The sequence below is a fragment of the Physeter macrocephalus genome, chromosome 7 (assembly GCF_002837175.3).
Source record: "Physeter macrocephalus isolate SW-GA chromosome 7, ASM283717v5, whole genome shotgun sequence".
Lineage (NCBI taxonomy): Eukaryota > Metazoa > Chordata > Mammalia > Artiodactyla > Physeteridae > Physeter > Physeter macrocephalus.
Genome location: NC_041220.1, coordinates 1,748,422 through 1,770,921, shown reverse-complemented (window position 1 = coordinate 1,770,921; position 22,500 = coordinate 1,748,422). Strand labels below are relative to the sequence as shown.

The window sequence follows — 22,500 nt, the reverse complement described above, 5'->3', positions numbered from 1 at the left end:
GCTTTTTACTCTAAGGAATTTAAAAAATATAACCTTTATCATAGAAAAAGCAAGAATAAATCAAATAAGGAGACATAATATAAATCCAAATTTGCTTAAAATGCTGCCCGAGGGAGAAGAGTAGCTTTACATATATGTGAAAGCACTGTATTTTGGTGAAAATTCACGGTCAAGAGTAAATGAAGTATGGAGTAGGCTTACATCGCTGGAGTTTAGAATACACATTAACAGGGAGAGGTGCTCAGACATTGGCTGCATTTTTTTATTGTCCCCAGGTGAATAGGGGCTGCAGTGCTGAGACAGCCCATGGGCCATGTCAGCCCTGTTGTCTGGGCTATGAAAAGACCCAGATGTCCTTCCCCAAAGATATTTTCACCCCAAATTTATAAAAGTTTCTTACCCATTAATAATATGTCGATCCTTTAATAATGTACCTAAACCACTCTTAAATCTATTTCTATTTCTAAACAATGCCCCTTCTTGAGATTACAGATTTAAAACTTGATTACCCAGTCAATCAGGCTTCCTCTCTGTCATGAAAATACATCTATGAGGGTGAAAGCTCCATCAGGACACCAACTAGGGAAATGTTAATCTCGTGACCATAGTGCATGGCACAATATCTTGCACATAGAGGCTCATAATTAATGTATGCTAAGTGAATATTCTGGAATTGGTTAGAAAGAATAAGACCATTTTTTATTTATCTGCCTCTTTGTCTACTGGAGAAGATATTTATATTGTTTTATTCTCCTATATTCTGCCCTCATGTTCTCTACCAAATTGGCAGATGCTACAATATTTGTCTCTGAGTATATACCATGAAATATTATTAAACTTCAAGATCTTTTTGTAATGTGAATTCCCACAAAAAACAAGTGATATTGGAACCAAGCAGAACCCTGTAGCTCATCGCCCCAACCCACCGCCAAGTACAAAGGCCCCTGCACGTCTCCTGCCTCTGGTCATAGAAAAGCTGAAGTCTCCCAGGCCTCCCTGAGTCACAAAGAGTGGCCTCGAGCACTTAATGATCAGGACAACAGAGTCACAGACTCAGTGTCTGATGCACCTTCCTGAGTTGTTTTACAGATACTGTAACTGCCACCAGTGGGAAAAAGCCAGACTGCAGCCATGACATAAGCTACTCCAACTTGAGCAGTACTGAGTCTATGGCCAGCACCATTCCAAGAACTGGCCTCAAGAGAATGGGATTAACACGATTGCTCATAATAATCTATGCCTTTGTGGGCATCAAAATAATTGTAGCTTGCTCTGCCTGCATATGTAAGTGGTCAACGAAAATTGTCAGGAAAGAGATGCTATATACTCATGTCGACATCCTCCACTCTGAGAATACAGCACCCCATGTCAGCATGAAGAAGTTGCAGAAGATGGACCTTCGTCCCTGATCCCATAGAAATGGAATGATGTTTGACAGTGGGGAATTGAAAGCAGCTCTTTGCCCATTTCCTATTTACTCATTTCTGTCCCCCTCTAACCTTAAAAACCTAATTATAGGAACGAGATCACTAAGCAATGTAACTTAACTCCTGACTTATGCTCTCCTGAATGTACACCACGCCTTGCCCAACGTGTTCATTCTTTTCCTAGTTTAAAAGGAGGAAGAATGAAGAATTCAGCAGGTAAAAATGAGTAGCTCTCCACCCCCAACAGCTGCCCTAAGCAATCCTGCAGGTAGATCACGTAGGCAAGATCATGTCGGAAGAATGTCAGCCAGCCTACATGCCATGAAGGATGAAGCAGAACCCAACCTCCTGCCTCAATAATTCACTGAGATTCTTTCCCCATTTTTCCCTTGAAAACCTATCACAACTGAGCAGAATCTTCAGAGTTGGTTTCAGGACAAGAGTCCACCTTCTCCCCAGGTTGCTGGCTTTTCTTATTAAAGCAGTTTTCTTCCTACCAACACTTGCCTCTATAACTATTGGCTTTTGAGTGGCGAGCAGCCTAACCTGAGTTTGGTAACAATATCAAAATGTTTTGGAACAAAATCATAGGCTGATAGATTTCAAAATGAAGTTACACAATTTTTAAAATAAAATCATCCATTAAATATGTCAATTATTCCAAGTTTGAAATATCAATTTTGGATCATTAAAATATTACATTAAATGTTTCATAAATATGGATGCTCTTCAGAGAAAATCCAAAAAATAGCAATGAAGTAAAAGGAAAAATACAAATTAAACTCAAGATAACTTCTCTTTAAAGATTACAGTTTTGAGAGGACATTTAAATGTCGCAAGTCATGTCAAAGCTAATATTCACTAAGTGAAGGAAAATGTCCTATTTCATTCATAAATGCTTTCCCATTAGTTTAAATATATTTCTCAATGTATAAATAGAATATTCTTTCTAAAGAGTAAAGGCTTTTAACAAGCAATCTAGGAAAAAAATGCACACAGCTATATAGTGTTTTGATTAAGTTACTCCATCCCTGTCTTAGTGGTTTCTGTCTCACTTGGAAGATAAGCAAGTTCTGACATGTTAATCTAGACCTACAAAGTACAAGCTTCTATTAAGTTAAATCAGTCACTGTTAATAATCAGGCTTCACACATATTATAACATGGCATTTTAACTGAGCAGGAGTTTATGATATAATTGTGGATTAATAAAATCTACAAATTATCTAAGATCTGAAACTACTGCTGATTTGCATAAAACTGAAAGGAATTTTTTCATAGGTCAGAATTTTTGAAAGTTGTACATTTTTTTCACAATGGGTTAATTCATGTGTCTCCCAGGTGTTAGTTTACTGTTTACTTTCTTAACAAAGTTAGTGAAATGTATTCATAACCATATCTGTTCAACAATATTTGTTTGAACAGATTTGGCCAAAGGTGTGCAAGTACAGTAATTCACAAACAATACAATTCTGTTATGTTGAAAACTATCATCCATTAGGACAAGGCATTTATTTATTTGAACTTTCTAGCTGCCTTCAAAAAAAGAATAGGAAAAATCAGACTACATTTTGTACTGAGAGACAGTTCAAGGGATTTGTGTTTAATTTCTATTGACAATGTCAGAAAAGTTGTTAGTCTGAACTAAATAACTAAATAGGTGATGCCTAGAAATCCTGTTTTCCAAAACCACAGCAAAAGTAACCTGCAGGAAAGCAATCCAAAGGCAAAGTGAAATTCTCCCCTAGGCTTCCCATCCAAGAGCCTGAATAATTTATCATTATTTTATTGCCAAGACAGTTTAAGTGACAATGTTTAATTTCACCTAATCTGCAAGTTAATGGTCTGATACACTGGAAAGCACACTACAGTCTTCAGTCTCTTGACCACTTGTTTCTTAGAATATATTTACAAATAGACTAAAATGAAAAAAAAAAAACAAAAACAGGGATTTTTTTCCCAGGTTAATAATAATCCCATGCACAAAAAACAGAACTTCCTATTAATATTCTGTATTTCATCAATTCAAATTACAGACATTATTCTACATCAAAAGCATCCAGGAAATTTGGGCAACTGTCTGAAAAATGCAAGTCACATGCTGATCAAATGGATTCAATCAGCCTCTTTGTGCGGACTTCAAAAATGAGCGCTAGGCAATGATGATCACTACCCTCATAAGCAGTGTCTAAATTTGAGCATGGTTTAGCACAGTAGAAGAGGGAACACAAGCAAACCATTCTGACCTTTTAAGTAAACCACATACTTTTCGATCATTTGTAATACTAGTCTGAGTTCTTGTCCTGAGAGAAGACAATGATGCAATGAAGAAGGAAAATGAAGGGCTGGGACACTGGTTTCCAATCTCTGTTTCCAAGATGGCAAGTTCCAAGATGGCCCTAGGTAAAAGTTCTAAGTCTTTCTCAGGATCATTACAATTTCCTTTCCTACCTCTCTGCAAATCTAAGTCTCCACCACAGCTAAGCCAAGGAACACTGTACTTTCTAAGTTTATATATTAAATCAAGGAAACTACTCTTTCAGTAAGTATGATAAAATGAAGTGACTTTCTTCAGGATGGCATCTGCCATCATATTTTGATGACGAGATAAGTGACACTTTGTTAAGAGGAGAGAAATCACAGCTTGATCAAGACAACACTGATTAGCTTGTGTTTCTTAAGGAGTCAAGGCTCTTTGAACATGGCTATTCAATTCCCTTCCCATACTTTGATATGATATTAGTCATAGGGATATCAATTTGACTAATATTTCATAGAAAATAATTTTAATATTTCCTTAGAGAGAAAATATACCCATTGTCTAGTACTGTTGGGGAGAAGTTCTATATAAAGTAAACACACCTGATGTAATTATATCTAAGAAAACGATGGCTTCTTTTCTTGTGAAAGAAGCCAACAGTCATTGTAATTAAATTTTATTTTTTCCTCATATACAATAATACAGGCATTAATTTCTCTACCAGCTAAATAGGCCTTTTCCCTTTGGGGAAAAAGTAACTTTTTAAAGGAAATGGTTGTTATCCTTATGAAACGTATACATGGTTTCAAGAGTTAAGAAAATACTGGTGCTGCCTGGCAGACATTCCTTACTGCTTAGTCTATTAACTCTTACACAGTTCACTTTCCAAAAAAAAAAAAAAAAGAAAGAAACAAAACAAAGCAAACAAAAAAACCTTATTTACCCACTAATTTCTAATAAAATATCGAATACCTTCTCACAATGTCAGCAGAACATTTTTTGCTAGCATGGGAGTTCAAAATGATTTCCAAATACGAATGAGGTCCAAAGGTTCTAAACAGAGATTCCTGAACGGCTGATATGACTTTAGCCCAGGGTAAGTTTATAAAGTTGTTGGAGCCCCACTCCCCATTATAATAATTTTAGATCTCACTTTCACTTTGAACATTAATAGAGACACTTTTCATGAAAACCTCTCTTTTCTTTCTAGGAAAATTACAATGTCTGAGATAGTATAACAACTAATAAGGTAATTCTATCTGTGGGTGAAAAACCTTGATCTAGAGCCTCCTGAATGTGAAGATTAGAAAGTCATTAATAACCTGTGAATAAATAACCTATATTTTCTAAGCCATTTGGTTGGCATTCTATAAAAACGTATTTAAGACAAAAGAGAATTGCCCTTCCTTTTAGAATTTCATCATTTTTCCTGATTCTTTAGCATTCCTGTGGAACTCATAGCAGGGCCCATCGCTTCATTCTAGATATCAGCAGAAATTCACACTGTCCCTGGAAACAACTACTTTTATCAGGCAAAAAAGAATTCCACAGTAGTGGGATTGCTGGGTCATATGGTAATTCTATTTTTAGTTTTTTAAGGAACCTCCGTACTGTTTTCCATAGTGGCTGTATCAATTTACATTCCCACCAACAGTGCAAGAGGGTTCCCTTTCTCCACACCCTCTCCAGCATTTATTGTTTGTAGATATTTTGATGATGGCCATTCTGACCGGTGTGAGGTGATACCTCCCTGAGAAAACCATAATTCAAAAAGATACATGTACCTCAATGTTCATTGTAGCACTATTTACAATAGTCAAGACACTGAAGCAACCTAAACGTCCATCGACAGAAGGATGGATAAAGAAGACATAGTACATATATACAAATATTACTCAGCCATATAAAGAAAAGAAATAGGTCATTTGTAGAGATGTGGATGGACCTAGAGTCTATCATACAGAGTGAAGTAAGTCAGAAAGAGAAAAACAAATATTGTATATTAACGCGTATATGTGGAATCTAGAAAGATGGTACAGATGAACCTATTTGCAGGGCAAGAATAGAGATGTAGACGTAGAGAACGGACATGTGGACACAGCGGGGGAAGGGGAGGTGGGATGAATTGGGAGATTAGGATTGACATATACACCCTACCACGTGAAAAATCGATAGCTAGTGGGAACCTGCTGTAGAGCACAGGGAGCTCAGCTCGGTGCTCTGTGGTGACGTAGCGGGGTGGGATGGGAGGGGGTGGAGGGAGGTCCAAGAGGAAGGGGGGGTATGTATACATAGAGCTGAATCACTTCATTGTACGGCAGAAACTAACACAGTTATAAAGCAAATTATAAAGTAAATCAATTGTAGTCCAATAAAAATAATTAAAAGCCAAAAAAAAAAAAAAGAATTCCACATAGGTTTCATTCTGTTATTCTTTGCTGTTTACAAACATGCCATCCCTACACAAATCTGTCTGTGCTTCTGAGTTATAGTCACTTATTTGAGATCAAAATTTTAAAAATCCACACGCATACCCTGGAATTTTAATTTTCTGTAGTAAGGTTACCCCCCAGTAGAGTGCATCTGTTGTTCATCTTCTATTTAGATGTAATTTCCAACATAAACAACATATAGTCAAATTGAATCGAGAAAATCTTAATATTTTGAATTGAGTGTCTCTTGTCCCTTTGTGTTGTGTGTCACTAGAAGTCTTCACATCCCCGTATCTCTCTGGATGAAGCTAAATTATACAATACTGACTTGGAAAACTTCATCTTTCTATAGTTTTCTTTACTACGTATATTAAATATGAATGGTATTTAAACATCAAAGATTATAAAATTACTTTTGTGAAACTCTTACAAAACAAGTTGTAGGAAGAACAAAGCATGTGGCCTTGGTACACAGTCCTGGAGAGAAGTGAAGAGGTCAGTGAAGGAAAGAACCGAATGGTTAGCAAAATAAGAGAAATGTGAGAAAGCACTGGGATTTCATGAACTAAGGGAGGAAAACGTACCAAAAGAATTTGCACAGTGGTATTAAACATGGCATCATTTATATAAAGCATGAAAACACACACAAAACAGTTCAATATGGCAAGAATGGCATTAAGTGACTCTTTTTAGGAAGGTTATTTTCAAAGTTCTAAGGGAGGTCAGATTTGAAAGAATGAAGGAGAGAGTGGCTGGAATGGAAAAAGGGGTCTTAGGAAGCAAATTTATAAATTTATCAGCTAAAGGAAAGGAAGAAGATAAAGGAAAGTACTGTCCCAAGAAGGACTTTACAACATTGCAGAACATCTAAACATAGATTGAAGGCCAGGGAGAAGTAGCCTATGGAGACAGAAAGACTAAAGACATAATTAGGGTATCAATTTTAGAGCAACGCCTTTGATAATTAGAAAGAGAGGCTGTCAAAGGCCATGATGGGGATATTAGCTTTACAGACAAAGGCACAACTATTCCTCTGACTGGTAGGATAAAAATCTGAAGAATAAATTACGCTGGCAAATAGAAGATCTAAATCTTCTTTTACGCCTTTGTCCAACACTAGAAGTGGTTTTGTTTTAATGCGATTCCCCCAATAAAAACCACTCCTTGTAATGAAAATTTTGAAGTAGAACATTACTTATCTCCTCAACATACTTGAATAGTATTTGATTGAGGTTACTTAGAAGAGAGTACAATACTTAAGACATAAATCCATGTTGTCCTCATTTCAGGGGCTTTAATTGCTAACACTAACACAAGACTTTGGTAGGTGGTACCCCCACAGCATACATATCAAGGAAACATTGTATTTATATTCCAATATGTAAATTCATTCTTGAGGGTATATGCTGAGAACATGCTGTAAAACATAGATAAAAACAGTATAATAATAAAAAAGTGCTTTGAAACTTGGCTCTTATTTCATAGTTTTGATACCACTTTTCCCCTTCATTTGCCAACAATAGCAACACAAAAATGAAAGAAAAATAAAAAACAAACCAAGAAAACCTAGAAAGTGTTCAGTATGTCAATTATAACTGTCACATATGATAAAATCCCTAGACCTCTTCTGAGTCTTTTTAAATCAGTTTTGCTAATGAAAGTTTATGTCATAAAAGTAAGACTATTTTTTAGGTTTTTCTTTAAATTTAAAAAGAAGTGCATTATTTTCCCTGATGGAAAAAAAAACAAAAAACTGCAGCTACAGAAATGGTCCCTGCAAATTAAGGGGGAAGGGAAAATTAACAAGTTGTGTCATACAAATAAATATTTTTAGAGAATTTAATTCTATCAACTTAACACTTCTTACTCATCCTTTAGCTGAAAAACATGAGTTTTTGCTCATATACTGATTTTTTAATACAATCAAAAACCACACCATTTGCTTCATGTAAAAAAAATAGGAAACATTTGAATAAAGTCAATATGAATATTTTCTTAGACATTCTTTTGCTCGCTTAGTTTTAGTAAAATTTGATGTTTAACACTATAACTTCTTGGATTTAAAATAAAAGAAAAATTTATATTCAGAAATTGTCAATTCCTTGAAGTCACGAGTCAAGTCAGTGGGAAATATTTTTAGAATCATTAAAATCAGATGTCTGAAGTAATTATGAACACTTTGTATGAAGTCTCACAGTATGTTTTTCTCTTTCTTATTAAAATGCAATAATTACCTATTTATAAATGATTGCAGTTAATAAAATATTTTACAGAAGTGTGGTTTGATTTCATGAGGATTTTTCTATACGGGTAATATGTCATTTTAAATAAAACTAATTCTCCAATAATATTAACAAGATTCACATTAAACTATATTTCTAGCGATTTCTCAGTTTCTTAAAAACTGAACAAGTATTTATGAAAGCATATAACTAAAAGGACTTTTAACAGCTTAAAATTTTCAAAGGATTAGCACTGGAATGGACCTTAAAAATCACGTACTGTATTCCAAGCCCTTTATTTTAGAAGCAAAGACTCAGAGAGATTAAATAACTTGTCTAAATTAGCATAGTTTGTCAGCCCCAGAAGAACCAAGACTACAATCTGGATACTCAAATCTTCAGTACATGTGTATATGCACTAAATCAGAAAAATACTGAAGAGTAGTATTCAGATAAGCAATGTTTTATTAAGAAGAAACAAATCACTTGACAATATTATAAAATTTAGAGAAATTCAGTTAAATATTTCTGTATAATTTATTAAAAAGTAAACTGAGGCTTAAATAAATTGGATTTGTGGCAGCATTTTAATCAACCAAAAGCAAAGCTAAGTTATGCCTCAGTGTTCTCACTGGCATTTTGAAATTACTTTCAAATGTGAAAAATAGAGTCAGGTTAATGCATATATTATTAAGAGAATCATATCCTTCTGATTATTTTCTGCTTGGAAAATGATGTCTTTAAATTTTAAAATGTAATTGGTATTTCCATACATTTTCATTCCCTTCCAAATGGTAAATGTCAGTACTAAAGTGTTCTACTAATACATCTTATTTATGACCCATATGTGCACACAGGCATATAATGTGAATTGATAAAGCAAGAGGAAGAGCAAGTGGTCCCCTCTGGTCCCGTCTTTTATTTTTAATAGGGTTACTCAATTAATGCATTTAAGGTCTATAGTGAACAGATATCTTGAGTATCATCAGTGTTTGACAAAATAGCTCATATTATCCTTGTTGATTAAATGGAGAGTTATGGTTATCAGAATTAGATGGGTTTATAATTAAAATATCAGTCACACCCAAAGAGTATTGGTTATTAATTAACATGCAAATACTGTGCTGAAGGGAAACTTTTGTTATAGCACTGATTCCATACATAGCCCCACTGTGTTCAGCGATTCAGTCAATTTGGATGAATACATAAATGACAAACGCTTCAAAGTTTCAGATAGTTATATAATAGATAACAGAATCAATATTTCAATTTTATGGGCTTGGGCAAATAAGCCAAAATCCAAGGTAAAATTTAACAAGGATGACGAGAATATCTGGCACGTGGTTTCAATCAACTGCATACTCACAGAATGATAGACATGAGGCTAACCAAAATTCACCTTAAGATCACCCAGGTTTTCAGTAAGCAACACTTTTAGGGCAAGCTATTAGGTATGCTACAGTTACCACAAAAGCTAATGGACTCGAGGGTTTTAAATGGAATCAAGTCTAGGTAACAGAGCTGTAACTTCAAATACCCTGAGGGCCAAGAAGGAAATGTGAGTGAAACAGACAGGAAAGGGGTAGTATAGAATGATGTGTCTGTAGTAACTGGAGAGTCATTCTCTAGCTAAAGGCATTCTTTGTTTTTTTCCCTCCTTTTAAAAAAAGAAAATGTAAACACTATGTTGCCAAAAAACACAAGAGTTCAGGTTGAAATTGGTCTGAAATCTGAATTGACAGAATCCAGCTAAAATCCTTTCTAGTTAGAAAAAGTCACATACCATGTCTAGACACCACACTTTAAGAATAATGCTGGGAATTCCCTGACTGTCCAGTGGTTAGGACTCCACATTCTCACTGCCGAGGGCCCAGGTTCAATCCCTGGTCAGGGAACCAAGATCCCACAAGCCACATGGTGGGAACGGAAAAAAAGAGAAAAGAATAATACTGAGAAACCTACATTTAAAAGGTAAAGATATAGAATGAAGGGTTTGAAAACATAATTCAGAATTCTTAGGCTGGTGATGGGAAAATTTAAGGAAGAGATGATAGTTATTTTCATGTATTTGATTCATCTGTATTATGAAAATGAAAGCAATTACTAAAGTCAGAATTAGGACCAGGATATGAAAATACTTAGGAGGCAAGTTTTAGTTCCAAAGATCTTGCTAAAAGCTGTAACAATAAAAACGGCAACAAAGTGGAACTGGATGTTAAGAAAAGTCGTAAGTCAACCTTCACAAGGCACACTCAAGAATGGCTTGAACGGTTAATTCTTCACAAATGTCATACTCTTTCAAATGCAAACAGAGTTTGAGAGGTAGTTTATAACCCAAGCCCTGCAGTCAAAGACGAGAATGCTGAGGCCGTCTGAGATTACCAAGGATCAGAAATAACTTTTTCTTCAATGCGGGATTTGCTCCTAAAACACGTTGACTGAACTTCCTTAACCTCAACAACAAGAATCGAGCGTTTTAAGTGTGGGTTTTTAAAGGCAATTAAAAGATGTAGGCAATTACGGGCAAATTTGGAGTCTGTTGGCTCACTATTCTAACGTAAAAGGGTTTGCGATCTTTTTTTTTTTTTTTAAAGGAACTCCTTTATTTATTTATTTAGTTAGTTAGTTAGTTAGCTAGTTTTGGCTGTGCTGGGTCTTCGTTTCTGTTCGAGGGCTTTCTCTAGTTGCGGCGAGCGGGGGCCACTCTTCATGGCGGTGCGCGGGCCTCTCACTGTCGCGGCCTCTCTCGTTGCGGAGCACAGGCTCCAGACGCGCAGGCTCAGTAGTTGTGGCTCACGGGCCTAGTTGCTCCGCGGCATGTGGGATCCTCCCGGACCGGGGCTCGAACCCGCGTCCCCTGCATCGGCAGGCGGACTCTCAACTGCTGCACCACCGGGGAAGCCCCTTTTTTCTCTTTTCTAATGGCCACCCTAACCGGTGTGTGCACTATCTCATCGTGGTGTTGACCTGCACCTCCCTGATGACCAGTGGTACTGAGCACCCTTTTGTATAACCTGCTGACCATTTGTTGGTCTTTGGAGAAATGTCCATTAAAGTCCTTTTCCAATTTGTTAATGAGGTTATTAGGTTTTTGCCACTGAGTTGTTAGATATTTTGCATATGTACCTTTATCAGATATATGGTTTCCAAATATGTTCCTCCTCTCCATAGTTTGCCTTTCCACTCGGTGGATTGTTTCCTTTGCCGCACAAAAGCTTCCGAATTTAATGCAGTCCACTGGTCTACTTTTGCTTTTGTTGCCTGTGCTCTTAGTGTCATAGCCAAGATATCCTTGCCAGGACCAAAGTCCTGAAGCTTATCTCCTTTGTTTTCTTATGGAAGCTTTACTGTTTCAGATCTTGCTTTTAGAGAGTTAATCCATTTTTAGTTGGTTTCTGTGTATGGTATAATACAAGGGCCCTATTTTGTCCTTTTACATATAGATATCCAGTTATCTCAACACTATCATTTCCCCACTGTGGGGTCTTAACGCCTTTGTCAAAGTTCACTTAAATGTACACGCATGGGTTTATTTCTGGGATCTCTCTTCTGTTCCACTGGCCTATAAGTGTGTCTTTATGCCAGTGCCATAATGTTTTGATTACTGTACCTTTCTAAAATGTTTTGAAGTCAGGGAGTGTAAGGCTTCCAGCTGTGTTCTTGTTTGTCAAGACTGGTTTAGCTATTTCTGATTCTTTGCATTTCCATATGAATTTTAGGAATGTTTTTCTATTTCTGCAAAAAAAAAAAAGATTTGATTTTGATAGGGATTGCACTAAATCCTTAGATCACTTTGTGTAGTAGGGACATTTTACAATATTGTCTTTTAATCCAGGAACAAGGGATGTCTTTCCATTTATTGTGTCTTCTTTAATTTCTTTCAGCAATCTTTTGGAGTTTTCAGCATACAAGTCTTTTACCTCCTTGAATAAGTTTATTCTTAAGTATTATATTTTATTCTTTTTGATGCTGTTGTAAATGGGACTTTTTCTTAATTTTCTTTTCAGATTGTTCATTGTTAGTGTATAGAAATGCAACTGGTATTTGTATATTGATTTTGTATCTGGCAAATTTACTAAATTTCTAACAGTTTTTTGTGGAATTCTTTGAGTTTTCTATATATAAGATTAAGTCATCTGTGAACAGAGATAATTTTACTTATTTTCCAATTTGGGTGACTTTTATTTTTTTTTGTTGCCTAATTTCTCTAATTTCAGTACTGTGTTGAATAAAGGTGATAAGAGTAGGCATCCTTGTCTTGCTACTAATTTAGAAGAAGATGTTTCAGTTTCAACACTGAGTATGATGTCAGCCATGGGGTTCAAATATGGACTTCATTATGTTGAGGTAATTTCTTTATATTCCTAGTTTATTGAATGTTTATATCATGAAAGTGTGTTCAATTACTTCAAATGCTTTTTCTGCATCTACTGAGATGATGATGTGATTTTTATTCTTTATTATATTATTGTGATAATATCACACTGATTGATTTCCATAGGCTGAAACATCTTTGCATCTCAAAGATTAATCCCACTTGGTCATGGTGTATGATCCATTTAACTTTCTGTTGAATTTGGTTTGCTATTATTTTGCTGAGGATTTTTGCATCTATATTTATCTGGGATATTTGCCTGTAGTTTTCTTTTCTTGTAGTGTCTTTGGCATTTCTGGCCTTGTAAAATGAGTTTGGAAGTGTTCCCTTCTCTTCTATTTTTTGGAGGAATTTGACAATTGTCATTAATTCTTTAAATGTTTGGTAAAATTCTCCATTGAAGCTCTCTGGTCACTTGCTTTTCTTTATTGGGATTTTTTTTGATTACTGATTCACTTTCCTTACTAGTATAGGTCTATTCAGATTTTCTATTTCTTCATGATACAAACTTAGTAGATTGTATGTTTCTAGAAATCTATCCATTTCTTCTAGGTTATCCAGTTTTTCGGCATATACTCTTTCACGGTAGTCTCATTTATTTTTAAATTTCTGAAGCATTAGTTATAATGTCTTCCCTTTTATTTCTAATTTTATTTGAATCTTTTCTATTTTGTTCTTAATTATTCTCTACTCTTTTACTTCCCCCCTCACACTGTATGTTATAGATGCCACAAATTATTTTTTATATTGTGTATCCATTAACATATGTGTATAGTTATTTTTATACTTTTATATTTTAACCTCTATACCAGAATTAAAAGAGACTTACACGTCATTGTTATGGCATTTTAGTATTGTGTATTTATCTACATATGTACCTTTACCAGTGAGCTCTGTACTTACATATGCTTTTCGTTTCTGTCTAGCATCCTTTCATTTTAACAAGAAGGACCTCCTTTAACATTTCCTGCAAGGCAGGTATAGTATTGATCATTTCTCTCAGCTTTAGTTTATCTGGGAAAGTCTTATTTCTCCTTAATTTTTGAAGGAGATATATCCTTCTTGGTTGACAGTATTTTTTTTTTCTTTCAGCTCTTTGAATACATCCTCTCACTCCCTCTGACCTACAAGGTTTCTGCTGACAAATCTACTAGGAGTCTTACGGGTGCTCATGTGTATGTGACAAGGCACACTTCTCTTGCTGTTTTCAAAATTCTCTCCTTGCCTTTGATATTTGACAATTTGATTGTAATGTTTTTCATTGTAAACTTTTTTTGAGTTCCTCCTATTTAAGATTCTTTGTGTTTCATGAATCTGGAGGTCCATTCCCCATCCCACCCCTAGATTTAGAAACAATTTTGACCATTATTTCTTTAAATAAGCTTTCTGACCCTTTCTCTCTCTCTTCTCCTTCTGAAACTCCCATAATGTGTTTATTGATCCCCTTGACAGTATTCCATACGTTGAATAAGTTTATTCTTAAGTATTATATTTTATTCTTTTTGATGCTGTTGTAAATGGGACTTTTTCTTAATTTTCTTTTCAGATTGTTCATTGTTAGTGTATAGAAATGCAACTGGTATTTGTATATTGATTTTGTATCTGGCAAATTTACTAAATTTCTAACAGTTTTTTGTGGAATTCTTTGAGTTTTCTATATATAAGATTAAGTCATCTGTGAACAGAGATAATTTTACTTATTTTCCAATTTGGGTGACTTTTATTTTTTTTTGTTGCCTAATTTCTCTAATTTCAGTACTGTGTTGAATAAAGGTGATAAGAGTAGGCATCCTTGTCTTGCTACTAATTTAGAAGAAGATGTTTCAGTTTCAACACTGAGTATGATGTCAGCCATGGGGTTCAAATATGGACTTCATTATGTTGAGGTAATTTCTTTATATTCCTAGTTTATTGAATGTTTATATCATGAAAGTGTGTTCAATTACTTCAAATGCTTTTTCTGCATCTACTGAGATGATGATGTGATTTTTATTCTTTATTATATTATTGTGATAATATCACACTGATTGATTTCCATAGGCTGAAACATCTTTGCATCTCAAAGATTAATCCCACTTGGTCATGGTGTATGATCCATTTAACTTTCTGTTGAATTTGGTTTGCTATTATTTTGCTGAGGATTTTTGCATCTATATTTATCTGGGATATTTGCCTGTAGTTTTCTTTTCTTGTAGTGTCTTTGGCATTTCTGGCCTTGTAAAATGAGTTTGGAAGTGTTCCCTTCTCTTCTATTTTTTGGAGGAATTTGACAATTGTCATTAATTCTTTAAATGTTTGGTAAAATTCTCCATTGAAGCTCTCTGGTCACTTGCTTTTCTTTATTGGGATTTTTTTTGATTACTGATTCACTTTCCTTACTAGTATAGGTCTATTCAGATTTTCTATTTCTTCATGATACAAACTTAGTAGATTGTATGTTTCTAGAAATCTATCCATTTCTTCTAGGTTATCCAGTTTTTCGGCATATACTCTTTCACGGTAGTCTCATTTATTTTTAAATTTCTGAAGCATTAGTTATAATGTCTTCCCTTTTATTTCTAATTTTATTTGAATCTTTTCTATTTTGTTCTTAATTATTCTCTACTCTTTTACTTCCCCCCTCACACTGTATGTTATAGATGCCACAAATTATTTTTTATATTGTGTATCCATTAACATATGTGTATAGTTATTTTTATACTTTTATATTTTAACCTCTATACCAGAATTAAAAGAGACTTACACGTCATTGTTATGGCATTTTAGTATTGTGTATTTATCTACATATGTACCTTTACCAGTGAGCTCTGTACTTACATATGCTTTTCGTTTCTGTCTAGCATCCTTTCATTTTAACAAGAAGGACCTCCTTTAACATTTCCTGCAAGGCAGGTATAGTATTGATCATTTCTCTCAGCTTTAGTTTATCTGGGAAAGTCTTATTTCTCCTTAATTTTTGAAGGAGATATATCCTTCTTGGTTGACAGTATTTTTTTTTTCTTTCAGCTCTTTGAATACATCCTCTCACTCCCTCTGACCTACAAGGTTTCTGCTGACAAATCTACTAGGAGTCTTACGGGTGCTCATGTGTATGTGACAAGGCACACTTCTCTTGCTGTTTTCAAAATTCTCTCCTTGCCTTTGATATTTGACAATTTGATTGTAATGTTTTTCATTGTAAACTTTTTTTGAGTTCCTCCTATTTAAGATTCTTTGTGTTTCATGAATCTGGAGGTCCATTCCCCATCCCACCCCTAGATTTAGAAACAATTTTGACCATTATTTCTTTAAATAAGCTTTCTGACCCTTTCTCTCTCTCTTCTCCTTCTGAAACTCCCATAATGTGTTTATTGATCCCCTTGACAGTATTCCATACGCCCCTTAGGCTTTCTTCATATTTTGCATTCCTTGTTTTTTATGGATCCGCTGGATATTTTCAAATGACTTGTCTTGAGTTTTCTGATTCTTTCTCCTGCTTGATCAAGTCTGATGTTAAATCCCTTCAGTGAATTTTTAATTCTGTCATTGTAGTCTTCTTCTCCAAAATTTGTTTGGTTCTTTTCTTTATATTTTTTACCTCTTCGTTAATATTCTCAGTTTGTTCATGCATCATTTTCCTGAGCTCTTTGAGCATATGTGTAACAGTAATTTTGAATTCTTTGTCAGGTAATCCATGTATCTCCATTTTTTTAGGTTGGTTTATGGAGATTAAATTTTTTTCCTTGGGACACATTTTTCTGTGGTTGTTTTTCCTGTGTCTTGTAAGTTTATGCTGGGATCTGTGCATTTTAAAAAATAGCCACCTCTCCTAGTCTTTATGGACCAACTTTGTATAGGGATAGACCTTCACCAATCAGCCGGGTTTCATATTCTAAAGGCCTCTCAAACATTTTCTGTGGATGTGTTTTCTTTGGACTTGTGTGTGTGAACTCCCAATTAGAAGGATTTGCCAGTATCTTTTTTCCAAAGCTCATAATGTCTTGCTCCTTTGGTATCTGTCTGTAGTATTGCAGGTTCTCTACAGCTAGAATAAGCCTCTGAGGTCTTTTTTATTCTCAGTGGACCCCAGGCTTATAGAGTATGCTGGGCCCAAGTCAGGCAAGACAGAGGCAGTCCCCAAGGTACCCCACAAAAGGCCAGAACATTGCATGCATATGCCACTTTTGTCCTCCCCCCGACATGGGAGTGGCCACCCAGCTGTACTGGATTCTCTCTGGTGGACCAGAGGTCTCTGAAGCAGCAACAAAAAATCAGCTCCCTCCCATTCTCAGCAGCCCCCAGACATCTAGCATGTGTCAGGTCCCAGCAGTGCTCTGAAGCAGGCAAGACAGAAACCAGCCCCTCGAAAAGCCAAAGTAATGGAACTACACTCCAACTTGTTCCTTCCTTCCCAAAGGGAAGCTGGGAGTTGGGGGTTTTCCCCCAGTTTTCCCACACTGAGCTGGAAGGGAGGGTCTATGGTGAGTGTGTGCTGGGCCAAACCTTCACCTTTATTCTCAGCAGCCCCCAACCTGGTGCCATTTATAATGCTTAGATTCAGGCAAGACAGAACCCAGTTCCTTTGAAAATTCAGAACTTGAAAATACAGTCAGGTCTTCTCTTTCTCTCCCTAGAGAGAAAAGCCAAGAGCTGGGTGTTTCCTCCCGATGGTGGTATGCTGTGCCAGATAACTACAGCCAGCGAGGCCATGAATTTTCCTACAAGGTTTGACATGGCTGGTTTCACACTCACTTGGTTTGCAGGAGCCTCTTAACTGGTTTCTCCCAAAGAGAATCAGTCAATGTATTGCTGCTGAGTCAGGGTCTCTGGGGGGAAAGAGGGTCTGGGTTTGTCCACTACCTTCTGACATCACCCCCTTGGCTCTTTGTTTCCTTTGATGCAATCTTAAACATCACTTTTGGGGACCCTGACCATATCTGACATTGCTTGATTTCCCCAACTGCCTTTTTTTTTTCTAAAATCGCATTTCTCTGTGAACATAAGTAGCCACCTTCACTAGCAACTTGTTTTTGATCATCACTCAATATGATATAGAGCAAAATTATATGATGGAAACGTGAAGTGTAAATTATATCAAGTTTTCCTTCAAATATCAGAAGTCTAATTAAGGAATTCTCAAAATTTTATCAACAATATTTATATTTAGTTCAGATTTTGATTCCAGTATATTTAAATGATCGCAAAATTCTATTTCTGTTCTCCCCAGGACTCTCTGACTGCATCTGTAACCATGGAAACTAGTGCAAAATATCCAATAAAGACAGGCATGATGATTCTTTTACTTAAACACAAAAATAAAATGAATTGAACACTAAATCATCTAAAGTACTTGCAAAGGTTTATACCGATATTTATCTTCTCCTACACATCTAAACAGAAATTTTAGAAGAGTTTTGAGATGAGAGACTAATCTCAAATTTCTTCTATTGTTTGAACCTTTTTGGCTGGCATAATTATGCTCATGATCTGATGGTAATGTGAAAGGAGCACAGGAGCATTTTCTCTTTAACATGGACACTGACAGAAAGCCTCCTGTAATTTGGTAAGAGTCAGATTATCCTTCCAGTGGATAATGTGAGTTCTCATCTCTCCTTTGAGTCGCAGGGTGATCTCTAAATGAAATGACCAGATGGACACAGACATTTGCTGAGAATGGCCATGGAAAGAGGACAAGGACCAAAATGACACAGTCACTCTCAGAGAAGCTATCATGTTCCACAATAATCATAATTCAGCAAGTAGACATACCCTTTTCTTTTTCCTTCCACAGCACTTTGATCCCAGAAAGGACCATTCAGTATGGTCCTCTCATACATTTTTCTCTGAATTTGGAAACCGCTTAATGAAATGCAAGGTCTTTAAACTGATTTTAAAGGAAATGGCCAAGTCTTATAAAATTTCGACATTTCTTTCACTGTTAAACCAGCCACTTTCAGCTGAAATGATAGAACACAGACATCCCCCAGGCAGCTTAAGCTAAGCTTAAAGACTTAAGTAGCCTTAAGTCTTTAAGAATTCAATACTGGGGGGACCTTCAAGATGGCAGAAGAGTAAGACATCGAGATAACCTCCCTCCTCACAAATACATCGAAAATAAACCTACAAGTGGAACAGCTCCTACAGAACACCCACTGAACACTGGCAGAAGACCTCAGGCCTCCCAAAAGGCAAGAAACTCCCCACGTACCTGGGTAGGGCAAAAGAAAAAAGAAAAAACAGAGACAAAAGAACAGGGACAGGACCTGCACCAGTGGGAGGGAGCCGTGAAGGAGGAAAGGTTTCCACACACTAGAAGCCCCTTCGCGGGCAGAGACTGCGGGTGGCAGAGGGGGGAAGCTTCGGAACCACGGAGGAGAGCACAGCCACAGGGGTGTGGAGGGCAAAGTGGAGAGATTCCCGCAGAGGATCGGTGCGGACCAGCACTCAGCAGCCCGAGAGGCTTGTCTGCTCACCCGCTGGGTGGGCAGGGGCTGGGAGCCAAGGCTTGGGCTTTGGAGGTCGGATCGCAGGGAGAGGACTGGGGTTGGCTGCGTGAACACAGCCTGAAGGGGCTAGTGTGCCACGGCTAGCCGGGAGGGGGTCCGGGAGAAGTCTGGAGCTGCCGAAGAGACAAGAGACTTCTTCTTGCCTCTTTGTTTCCTGGTGCGCGAGGAGAGGGGATTCAGATCACCGCCTAAAGGATCTCCAGAGACGGGCGCGAGCCGCGGCTATCAGCACAGACCCCAGAGACGGGCTTGAGACGCTAAGGCCGCTGCTGCCGCCACCAAGAAGCCTGTGTGCGAGCACAGGTCACCGTCCACACCTCCCCTCCCGGGAGCCTGTGCAGCCGCCACCGCCAGGGTCCCGTGATCCAGGAACAACTTCCCCGGGAGAACGCGCGGCGCGCCTCGGGCTGGTGCAACGTCACACCGCCTCTGCCGCTGCAGGCTCACCCCGCACTCTGTACCCCTCCCTCCTCCCAGCCTGAGTGAGCCAGAGCCCGCGAATCAGCGGCTCCTTTAACCCCGTCCTGTCTGAGCGAAGAACAGATGCCCTCAGGTGACCTACACGCAGAGGCGGGGCCAAATCCAAAGCTGAACCCCGGGAGCTGTGCGAACAAAGAAGAGAAAGGGAAATCTCTCCCAGCAGCCTCAGGAGCAGCAGATTAAATCTCCACAATCAACCTGATGTACCTGCATCTGTGGAATACCTGAATAGACAACGAATCATCCCAAGTTGAGGAGGGGGACTTTGGGAGCAACTGTAGACTTGGGGTTTGCTTTCTGTGTTGAATTTGTTTCTGGTTTTATGTTTATCTTAGATTAGTTTTTAGTACTTATTATCATTATGGATTTCTTTATTGGTTTGGTTGCTCTATATCTTTTTTTTTTCTTCCTTTTCCCCTTTTTGTGAGTATGTGTAAGCTTCTTTCTAGGATTTTGTCTGTTTAGGTTTGCTTTTACCATTTGTCCCAGGGTTCTGCCTTTGTTTGTTTGTTTTTCTTTCTTCCTTTTATTATGAGCCATGTGGCTGGCAGGGTCTTACTGCTCCGGCCAGGTGTTGGGCCTGAGCATCTGAGGTGGGAGGGCCGAGTCCAGGACACTGGACCACCAGAAACCTCCCAGCCCCACGTAATATCAATCAGTAAGAGCTCTCCCAGAGATCTTCACCTCAACACTATGACCCAGCTCCACCCAAATGCCAGCAAGCTCCAGTGCTTGAGGCCCCATGCCAAACACAAAGAAAGACAGGAACGCAACCCCACCCATTAGCAGAGAGGTTGCCTAAAGTCGTACTAAGTTCACACACACAAAACACACCACCGGCCGGAGCCCTGCCCACAAGAAGGACAAGATACAGCCCCATCCACCAGAAGACAGGCACTAGTCCCCTCCACCAGGAAGTATACACAACCCACTGAACCAACCCCACCCACTGGGGGCAGACACCAAAAACAATGGGAACTACGAACCTGCAGCCTGCAAAAAGGAGACCCCAAATACGCTAAGTTAAGCAAAATGAGAAGACAGAGAAACACACAGCACATGAAGGAGCAAGGTAAAAACCCACCAGACCAAACAAATGAAGAGGAAATAGGCAGTCTACGTGAAAAAGAATTCAGAGTAATGATAGTAAAGATGATCCAAAATCTTGGAAATAGAATGGACAGAATACAAGAAATGTTTAACAAGGACCTAGAAGAATTAAAGAGCAAACAAACAATGATGAACAACACATTTACATGTCATTTACAGATGACATGATACTATACATAGAGAATCCTAAAGATGCTACCAGAAAACTACTAGAGCTAATCAATGAATTTGGTAAAGTGGCAGAATACAAAATTAATGCACAGAAATCTCTTGCATTCCAATACACTAACGATGAAAAATCTGAAAGAGAAATTAAGGAAACACTCTCATTTACCACTGCAACAAAAAGAATGAATACCTAGGAATAAGCCTACCTAAGAAGACAAAAGACCTGTATGCAGAAAACTATGATGCTGATAAAAGAAATTAAAGACGATACAAACAGATAGAGAGATATACCATGTTCTTGGATTGGAAGAATCAACATTGTGAAAATGACTATACTACCCAAAGCAATCTACAGATTCAGTGCAATCCCTATCAAACTACCAATGGCATTCTTCACAGAACTAGAACAAAAAATTTCACAATTGGTTCTGGCACAAAAACAGAAATATAGATCAGTGGTACAGGATAGACTGCCCAGAGATAAACCCACAAACATATGGTCACCTTATTTTTTATAAAGGAGACAAGAATATACAATGGAGAAAAAACAGCCTCTTCAATAAGTGGTGCTGGGAAAACTGGCCAACTACAAGTAAAAGAATGAAATTAGAACACTCCCTAACACCATACACAAAAATAAACTCCAAATGGATTAAAGAATCAAATGTAAGACCAGACACTATAAAACTCTTAGAGGAAAACATAGGAAGAACACTCTTGGACATAAACCACAGCAAGATCTTTTTTGACCCACCTCCTAGAGTAACGGAAATAAAAACAAAAATAAACAAATGGGACTCAGTTAAACTTAAAAGATTTTGCAGAGCAAAGGAAACCATAAACAAGACAAAAAGACAATCCTCACCTCCGTGGTTAAATTTATTCCCAGGTATTTTATTATTACTGGTACAATTGTAAATTTTTTTTCTTAATTTCTCTGATACTTTGTTATTAGTGAAGAGAAAAATAACAGATTTCTGTATATTAACTGCATATACTTCAATAAAAATAAAAACAAAAATTAACAAATGGGACCTAATTAAACTTAAAAGCTTTTTTGCACAGCAAAGGAAACCATAAACAAGACAAAAAGACAACATTCACAATGGGAGAAAATATTTGCCAATGAAACAACAGACAAAGGGCTAATCTCCAAAATATACAAACAGCTCATGGAGCCCAATATCAAAAAAACAAACAATCCAGTTAAAAAGTGGGGGGAAGACCTAAATAGACATTTCACCAAGGAAGACATACAGATGGCCAAGAGACACATGAAAAGATGCTCAACATCACTATTCATTAGAGAAATGCAAATCAAAACCACAATGAGGTATCATCTCACACTGGTAAGAGTGGCCATCATCAAAAAATCTACAAACAATAAATGATGGAGAAGGTGTGGAGAAAAGGAACCCTCTTGCATTGTTGGTGGGAATGTAAATTGATACAGCCACTACGGAGAACAGTATGGAGTTTCCTTTAAAAAGTTAAAATAGAATTACCATATGACCCAGCAATCCCACTACTGGGCATATACCC

The 22,500-nt window shown here is 37.2% G+C and overlaps 1 protein-coding gene across 3 annotated transcripts in view; it reads right to left on the bottom strand.

Moving 5' to 3' along the window:
- GRIA2 (glutamate ionotropic receptor AMPA type subunit 2) overlaps positions 1–22,500 on the bottom strand; it is a 176,615-nt gene that overhangs the window by 5,195 nt on the left and 148,920 nt on the right. The window lies entirely within an intron of this gene.